Source organism: Ornithodoros turicata, chromosome 2 (assembly GCF_037126465.1).
Source record: "Ornithodoros turicata isolate Travis chromosome 2, ASM3712646v1, whole genome shotgun sequence".
Classification (NCBI taxonomy): Eukaryota; Metazoa; Arthropoda; class Arachnida; order Ixodida; family Argasidae; genus Ornithodoros; species Ornithodoros turicata.
This window is the reverse complement of record NC_088202.1, coordinates 33,413,517-33,422,461: the sequence shown is the minus strand read 5'-3', so window position 1 is coordinate 33,422,461 and position 8,945 is coordinate 33,413,517. Positions and strand designations below refer to the sequence as shown.

Genomic DNA, 8,945 nt, shown 5'->3' with positions numbered 1-8,945 from the left:
ACCACTGGCGTTCCGTAACTTCACTCTTGGTGCGATGAAACAAAACTTTGATACGCCGTCTGTTGATCCCTATCGTCTTATCACCGCCTTTTGCGATTACATCTCTCTTCCTTTTGTTTTTGATTCTTGTGCTTATTTGGGCAGAGTTTACCGATTGTATCTCATTACGGCCGAAGTCTCATTACGGCCGATGTCTCAATACGGCCGAAAGTCTCAATACGGCCGATAATCCTTTAATCCCCAAGTGTCTCATTACGGCCAAAGTCTCAATACGGCCGAAGGCAGTCTCATTACGGCCGAAGATGTCTCATAACGGCCAAATGTCAAAATGTGTATTGTAACCTGCATTGATATGCAATGTCGCAGCCAGGTATGGATATATATTCAGCAGGTTATAAGCCATGCACTGTGCCCTTAGGGCCCTTATCATATTTATATACACATATTGCGAGACAAACGGTATGTTATCATACCACAGCACAATGCAACATATTGTGTAATGTGTACTCCCACAAGGTAGTGTAGGCTGTGAAGCAGGCTACTATGTGGAGTTAACTACTTGTAGAGAGCTAGATGAATATTGGCTTTGTTGAGACGCTTTTGGAGCCATCCTACAGTCATTGGCCATGACAGAGCACCTATCTCAGGCGATGTCAGTTTATTTCCATTCGCCTAACAATGATACAATTCTTGCTTCTGGAATGAGTAAACCTGCAAGAAGCGATGAGCAACCATGAATAGGCTAGAATATTTAAAAAAAAACAACAACAAGCATTTGTCTCTACATGGCTCGTTTTGATGTGCACAAGCTGCACACGTGTTGATACGTGTCTGCTATTTCATACAAGGTTAACATAAATATTCATTTAGACAAAAGAATGACAAGCCTTAAAAATGTGACTTCCAGGTAAACACAGAGCATGACCATGATATGAATATAGGTTCAGTAGTTCATTCCCTTAATGGAAACATGTGAATATCAAATAGTAATACATTACAATTCACGAAATGATGCATGCATAACTTTCCATTTCTGATTTCTTTTTTATAAAAGTAGTGCACGAATTAACATTCGTGCACTACTACAAAATTTCTCACTTCACAACAGAACCTTATGATGATCTTAACAGCTCACCTCTTCGCCAGGACTCCCTGGGCAACAACATCCTATTAGCCATGTTGTTGTTTTTCTTTTTCGGAATCTTTCGTGCAGCCACATACCATGCCTGGAATGGGAAACCAGCTATAAATAACAGTGTATTTGAATGACTTCCTCTTGAAGTATTTATTCTAATCAGATATGCTTTGTGCCTACTATGGTCCGCGAAGGCACATAAGTACAACATTTGCAGACGTTCGACGTAAGCAGTTCTTGGAGATCAATTCAAGTACGCCGACTTGCGCTTTTATTTTTGAAGAAATAGGACGACAAATTTTAACAAATGAAATATGGCTCACAATGATACGAGTAAATGCTGCTGTACGGTGATGCATTATCGGTATCTTATCGTCTTCGAATAAATTTGTTGTTCCTAAACGCGCAACCAACTAGAAACGGCGCAAACCTACGAACGGATACCGAGTTACATCTATTACAGGCACTTCAGCTGTTTTGATTAATTTAAATTACTCTTATGAGAATCCAACTATGCGTGGACAGCACACTACTAAGACAGGCAATCTACGAAAGCATTACTCACCAGAATTCCTGCTTGACTTGGTCTTGGTCAACACTGCGCGATATACGTTGGGGCTGTGGCGATTCATTCAACTCGATTTTTACCGGAACAACAGGCGCTGCTCGAAAGACAACGACGGAAAATAGAGAGCCGCTATAAAGTCCGCTAATTTGCACATTACAGCACTACAAAGCGATATATGAACACATCGTAAACAGCAAGTCAACCACTCGCTCACACACACAAGAAACGAGGTACCCAACGTTGCTAGACACCATCCGAACTCCGAAGTGAGGGTAGCAAAACAACAAGATATCAAAACACGAAAGGAAGAGTATTGATCCCCCCTCCTTCTATAGCATGCAAAACGTGATTTGCGCTGAGATGAACATATATGTTCATGAGGCGAGTAATTTTCACTTTTCACTGATCCAAAGGAGGTCACGTGGGATTGCTCGACGCTTGCGAAATCCACAATGAAAATGGCGAAACGAAACTTGTGAATCGTGCATTTGCTCTTCATGGTAGCTGCCAAAAAATCGAATCAAACTTATGGGACACTGGATTACAGGTATGTTGGCATCTTTTTCATTCCTGCATATCATTACACTATGCGTGAATACATGGTGTCATGTCATGGGTGTCATGTCTCACGATGCTGGGGAAGTAGTTGCAAGGGGAAGTGTGCATGGTTCTAGACTTTTAATTTTTGATCGCGTAATCGAAATATCGGCACCTCTCGCATTGTGGCTTGCATGTGACCAACCAAGTGCTGTTCCCTTACTAGCGCTTCCTACAAACGACAAAACGAAACATGTGGGAATGTATATTTTTGATTACTCATATGTAACAAGAAAATGTATCGTTTTCAGGTTGCTGCCACTACTCCATGTGCCCGCAATTGTCTTGCGTGTATGATTACACTAACGGCGTCGCCCACCACGGCGGAAGTGTTTTGCGTACACGCGTTTCAGCATGAAGCCTGCAGGTAACATCTGATGTTTACCCTTCGGATATTCTGAATTTACATATTGTAGCTTAGAAGAATTCCGAATGCCCAGAGTGACACACACTTTTAACATTGTGACATCAGTGCAATGGCATAAGCTCTAATGCAGTGCCCCACGAAAATGAACAAGGGGTAGTGGTTTATCCAGAATCCCAAGCACGAGAAGGGTGTTGGAAAAAATTCTTGGAATAGTTACGTCATTACAGCTTAACATATCATTACAGACATATCTGAAGCTGAAATCGCAAGGGCACCCCCTGTAGGGGGTGCACAGGCAAAAAAGTTAGGGGGGTCTGGATAAAGCACTGACGAGGGGGACTCCTCCACCCCATGTCAAGCCTCATAAAACACCTCCTGAAATAGTTTCCTGGCTATGCAGCTGCATTATTATGACGTAATTGTCATTGTTGTCCATAATTCTTTAATATGTTTCGAATATATGCAAAAAAAGTCTGCTTGACAGCATATGTCTTATAGTCATCATCAAACAGGAGCATATGTCATTTTGTTCAGTGGCTTATGTACTTTTTTGTAAATTTCAGGTGGACGTAAATTGTAGAAGGCAGCTAGTGGGGGAGAAGATCATGGTCATAGGTCATGTGACTCCTGGAGCTCCCAGTGGGCTCCCTTGTGGAGTACTTTTCAGAACACACACACACACACAGTTTGCTCACAGAACCAGCGAGTAGGATGTTGCTTGAATACTGAGAGAAAATGGCGTAACACATACAAATATCGTGTGACACATATGACAATAAAAACATTTTTCACGAGGGATGCATGAAACACTGTCGCAATATTGTGTGCATGAACCATTGTGTGTGACACAAGCTGTGGGGGCACACCGCCTCGGACACATTTTGGGAAGCATAAAACACAGTATATACAGAGCTACTATGGTGGATGCTTCTTTTTTCTTTTTGGCCGTTATGAGACATCTTCGGCCGTATTGAGACTTTGGCCGTAACGAGACACTTGGGGATTAAAGGATTTTCGGCCGTAATGAGACTTTCGGCCGTAATGAGACTTCGGCCGTAATGAGACTCGGGCCGTAATGAGATGTTACCAGTTTACCAACCATCCCAAGCAGCACAATGTACTGAAAGTCAAGTGCAATAGGGGTGGACGGTATGTGTCTTATCAATGTTCTTTAGTTGCACGAGCCTGTTCAAGGCCTTCCACCTACACGTCCACCCCTATTGCACTCGACTTTCAGTACATTGTGCTGCTTGGGATCTCTTGTGTTAACAGAGATTAAATACCCCAGTGCAGGGGACACAGAGAGAGACGAACACAAAGAGCACTGACTGACAAACAGAAATTTTATTTGACAAAGAAGAAAAAAGAAAGAAAAAAAGAATTTTATTTGACGAGCTTATAACACTATGCAAGTAGGTCAGCCGTTCGCGCAACCCCTCAGGTTTTCCCTTTCCCATTCGTGCACGTCGAACGGTGCAGCTCTTAACTGCTCTTAATTGTACCTGCGGCTCAGTTGTGTAAAAAAACAAGAAAAAGAACAGCGGCATGGCCGCTGTAACAAAATGTAATATGACGTCTCGATGCCTGTTCGGGCATCATCATCAGAATGAAACCCAATGAAATGTTTCATTCTGATGATGATGCCCGAACAGGCATCGAAACGTCATATTACATTTTGTTTCATTGTTACGTCAAGCCAGTGTGTGTAAGTTTTCCTCATGCTTTATAATGCAGCAAGCACGCATGGCTTCATTCACGCAATCCCAGCACAAAGCTTACCTACAGGAGAAAATTATACATTGTATGCTCTGTTATTCTGTCGGTACCTGCAGTTCTTCAAGAAGGAATGATTCAGCCTCCTCCATATTGTAAATCGTTGGAGCCGGCAGTTGTTGCTCTTTACAAGCACGATTTCTTAGGCACTGAGAAGCGAAAACGGAATGTGAAGAAAACGCCTCGCATTGCATCCAGACGCAAAACATGGAAACTTATAGTTGCTAGTTTTAAGATGTTTCCTTTGACGCCTAACGTAACTCGTACGTGAAGTCACCGATGTTGCAGCTTACATTTGTACATCATCCATGAAGAAAAAAGGAAAAGAACAAGAACGCGTAGCTTACACCTACCGACATGAACAATTATAATACACTCAATAAAAGACGTGAATATCATATTCCGCACACAACAACAACTAACAAGAATCACCAGCACAACACAATACCAACTGCATGAACGGAGCATTGCTTTTGCTGCCATAACAGACGTACCAACTGAGTGGTTGTTGTAACCGACATTACGAACACCAGTGACAGCGTCTACTTTTCGCCTGCGGGGTGACAAGTAGGAAACACGATTTCCCTATTCTAAGCAATGTGTGCGAAGAAGCCCCAACTATCAATCCATTACCGGAGCTATTAGCTGCAACAGGCTTCCAGCACTACGAAAACAAAAACTGCAGTGTACATACCAACGCTTCAACAGGACCGCAGGGCAGGCGAAGAGAAAGGCGAATGACGGTTGCCACGGCGTCCGTCGGCACTTTGAAATGTCCCTGCGCTGTTCCTGCGTCAAAGCAATAACGGTGTGGGCGAATTGTCGAGAAGGACGAGTCCTGGTTACTGCTTCGGTCTTCAGGTCCTTCTGCAGGGTTACCTGACTGCTGCAAAACATACTCCGACTCTCCGCAGCGGAGACCGCCTCAGCAACCATTTTTGTTTCGTTTTACCGAGCTGCCCTGTTAAAGCGGGTCTACAAATGGTTCTGTAAAATTTTACATCAACGGTTCATGTAAATATGTCTGTTTTTCAACGAAATTTCTTCGAGTGTAGACATTCCCTGTTGGTCTTCATCGTGTTTCACAGGTATCGGCAGCCTGGATAGTGCGTCCGCCACTACCATGTTTTTCCCGTTTCTGTATCGCAGAGTGTATTGGTACGCTGCCAAGGCAATGGCCCATCGTTGAACTCTCGCTGCCGCGAGTGATTGAAGGGATCGGTTTGTCCGCCGCTAGTATTCCCAGTAGTGGTTTATGGTCGGTATATAATGTGGATTTTCTTCCGTACAGATACCTGTGAAACCGTCTTAGCCCAAAGATCATGGCCAAAGCTTCTTTTTCGCCTTGAGCATTGCTGCGCTCTCATGCACTGAGCGTTCATGAAGCAAAGGCGATTGGCTTCTCGGTACCATCGTCCATGACGTGAAAAATTATCGCACCCAAGCCGTAGGCTGGTGAATCGCAGCTCAGACCGATCGGTTTGTTGACATTGTAGTAGCAGGTAAGAACTTGACTGTTGACGAGCCGCTGTTTGGCCTCTTCGATGGCTCTGGAACATTTATCCGTCCACACCCAGCGCTGGTCTTTCTTGAGCATAGATCGTACACTCTAAAGTCCGTAACCCATAAATAGAAGTAAAAAACTTGCAAACTTTTTACCTCTATTTCTAGAGGTAACTTTGTTACCTATACTCTGAATAACCCTTGTACACAGGTTAAAGCATAACCTGTGGTCACGTTCCACGTTGCTGCCCATGTAACTCTTATACAGAGGTTAAAGTGTAACCTATACCCACCCACTGTGCTGCTACGTTTGTAACCTTTATCTTGAAGTTATTCAGTGAAGCCATCTACACAGGGAGGCGGGGTGAGGCGTCCCTGAAAACATTGCACGAGAAGCATACCACAGAGAAATGTGTGCTAACCAGTGACGGCCAGTAGTTAACTACATGTAGTTAAACTACTAGTTAAACTACCTGATTGTAGTTAAAAAGTAGTTATCAACTACTTGCAGAAATGTAGTGGCAACTACTAGTTAAACTACTATTTTAAGTAGTTAACTACAGTAGTTAGGTTACTGAAGGCGCCAACTACTTCCGATTTTGCCGCAACCTTTACGGCACGATTGTGCTTCCGACTTTTACCTTGAGCTACTTGTTTGATGAGAACGGAGGTGCAGAGCAATTGTGTCGTGCATGTGTACTAAATCTTCACTTTTAATGCTTTAAAACAGGTTGCTTTAAAACAATGCTTAAAACAGGTTGTTGAACGTACACCATAGCTGATCTGTTCTGTTTCCCATCACTGTACTACCGCACATGCTTTATCTGTTGTTTTTTGTAACGTCCGCAGTTTGATTCCAAAGCGTAAGGATTTGCGTAGTTTGTTGCAATCCTGTGAATGTGACCCTGTTGCACTTACTGAAACTTGGTTATCGCCGGATATAAGGGACGGTGAGCTGTTACCAGAGTGTCCTGGCTTTACCTTCTATCGCTGTGATGCATTCATCCCAGAATTACACAAATCACTACATCATATATTTCACAAATTCCAAAATTCAAAGGTTATTCTTCTTGGTGATTTCAACTACCCCTCAATTAATTGGAGATCCACCTCAGCCTCTGGCAGTGAAGAACGTTCTTTCATTGATTTGTGTGATGTGTTTGATCATCATCAGGTGGTTCATGAACCCACCCGTGTAACTCCCACCTCATCAAACATCCTAGACCTAATCCTCCCTAACGACCCAGATATAGTAGGTTCTGTATTTTCGCCATGCGCCTTGAGTGACGACAAAGTGCTACACTTTACAATATCTGTCCGCAGCGTGCCCCGTCGTTCCTCGTGCAAACGCGTAAGATTATACGATAAGGGTAACTACGACCAAATAAATTCTAAATTATCCAATTACTTGGCTAACTTTCTCGCTAATTTTGAAGTACGGACAGTCTCGGAAACTGATATTTATACAAATCCAAGATTAATGCACTTATTGAAGCCTATATACCCTCCATTCTCATGAAGACACATTGTCATGCCCCATGGTACAATCATGAAATCAAACTGCTCGCCCGTAAAAAGAAACGTCTGTACAGGCTTGCTAAGCGCTCTAAGTCTGCATTATCACTGCTAAAATATCAAGGGTGCGCCCGGAAATACAAATCATTGGTGACTTCTTCGAAACGCATGTTCTATAGCGAGGGCCTCGTTAACCTCTTGAAGCACAACCCCAAAGCATTCTACAAAGTTATAAACCCAAAAATCTCCATCGGTAGACATCCAACTCAAAGATCATGATGGTAATTTTGTTAGAGATAACCAATGTTCTCTTATCTTCAATAACGCATTTGCAAGCGTGTTCACCAACGAAGACACAACTCCCCCTGCCGCGCCTCCCACATCCATCTTCAATAGCATGTCACCGATAGCGATATCTCCTGCTGGCATTGAAAAGATTATCTCTTCCATCAAGGTTTCCTCCTTTGCTGGTTTCGATGGAATAAACAGCAAAATTCTTAAAAACACAAAGGCTCACTCAAGCAGATTTCTTGCTGCAAATTCCAACAATCACTTAATAGTTCATAGATGGGTAGAAATCCAGCGAACCGGTAGAGGTGTAGGAAGGGAGTTGCCTTAGGACAGAAGCCGCCGTTATTTCGAACGGAGACTGTTCTTCTTCTGGGCACCGTCCTCATCATTGGCATGGTTTAAAGGGACAATTCGCATGAACCTTTAAACACGTCACACCTAACCCTTTAAATACCATGCCAATGATGAGGACGGTCCCCAGAAAAAGAACAGTCTCTGTTCGAAATATCGGCGGCTTCTGTCCTGAAGCAACTCCCTTCCTACTTAATAGTTCAGTTCTGCCAGAAGACTGGCGTCGGGGAATGATAATACCAGTGCATAAAAGGGGTGTCACTCATTCACCGCTGAACTATAGACCAATCTCCATTACCGGCGTCCCCTGCAAAATCATGGAACACATTATATATTCGCAGGTAATCAACTTCCTAGAGTCAAATGCTTACTTTTCCCCCTGCCAGTATGGCTTCCGTAAAAATTTCTCGTGTGAAACACAACTAGCTGGTTTTATCCACGACCTCCACACAAATATGGACAGTTCTACTCAAACAGATGCCGTGTTCCTGGACTTTGCTAAAGCCTTTGATTCTGTACCGCACGCTAGATTAATGGTAAAACTCTCACAACTAGGCCTTGATGCACATGTTCTCTCCTGGATTCATATGTTCTTAACTGACCGCCTCCAGTCCACTTTCGTGAACAACCATTCGTCGTCCTTTTGTCACGTATCATCTGGTGTCCCCCAGGGTATGGCCTTTGGGGTATGTGAATAAATAAATAAATATTGCTTGTCTAGTGAAGCCTCATTTGCTGTGAAATAATTCTGCAATTTAGTTTATCGCGTAGGCACAGAAAGGATTTCAAGCTTTGTATTTGACGATCCTAGCAATGGCGTGAGCCAAAGTTTATCATTGCTTGTG

General features: G+C 43.2%; 1 long non-coding RNA gene across 1 annotated transcript; it reads right to left on the bottom strand.

Annotated features, from left to right (window-relative positions):
* Nucleotides 1-656: 656 nt before the first annotated feature.
* LOC135383331 (uncharacterized) lies at nt 657-1,927 on the bottom strand. Its single transcript, XR_010419812.1, has 3 exons — nt 1,701-1,927; nt 1,136-1,226; nt 657-711 (listed from the first exon to the last, which is right to left on the bottom strand). It is a non-coding gene; the product is annotated as an uncharacterized LOC135383331 (long non-coding RNA).
* Nucleotides 1,928-8,945: the final 7,018 nt, after the last annotated feature.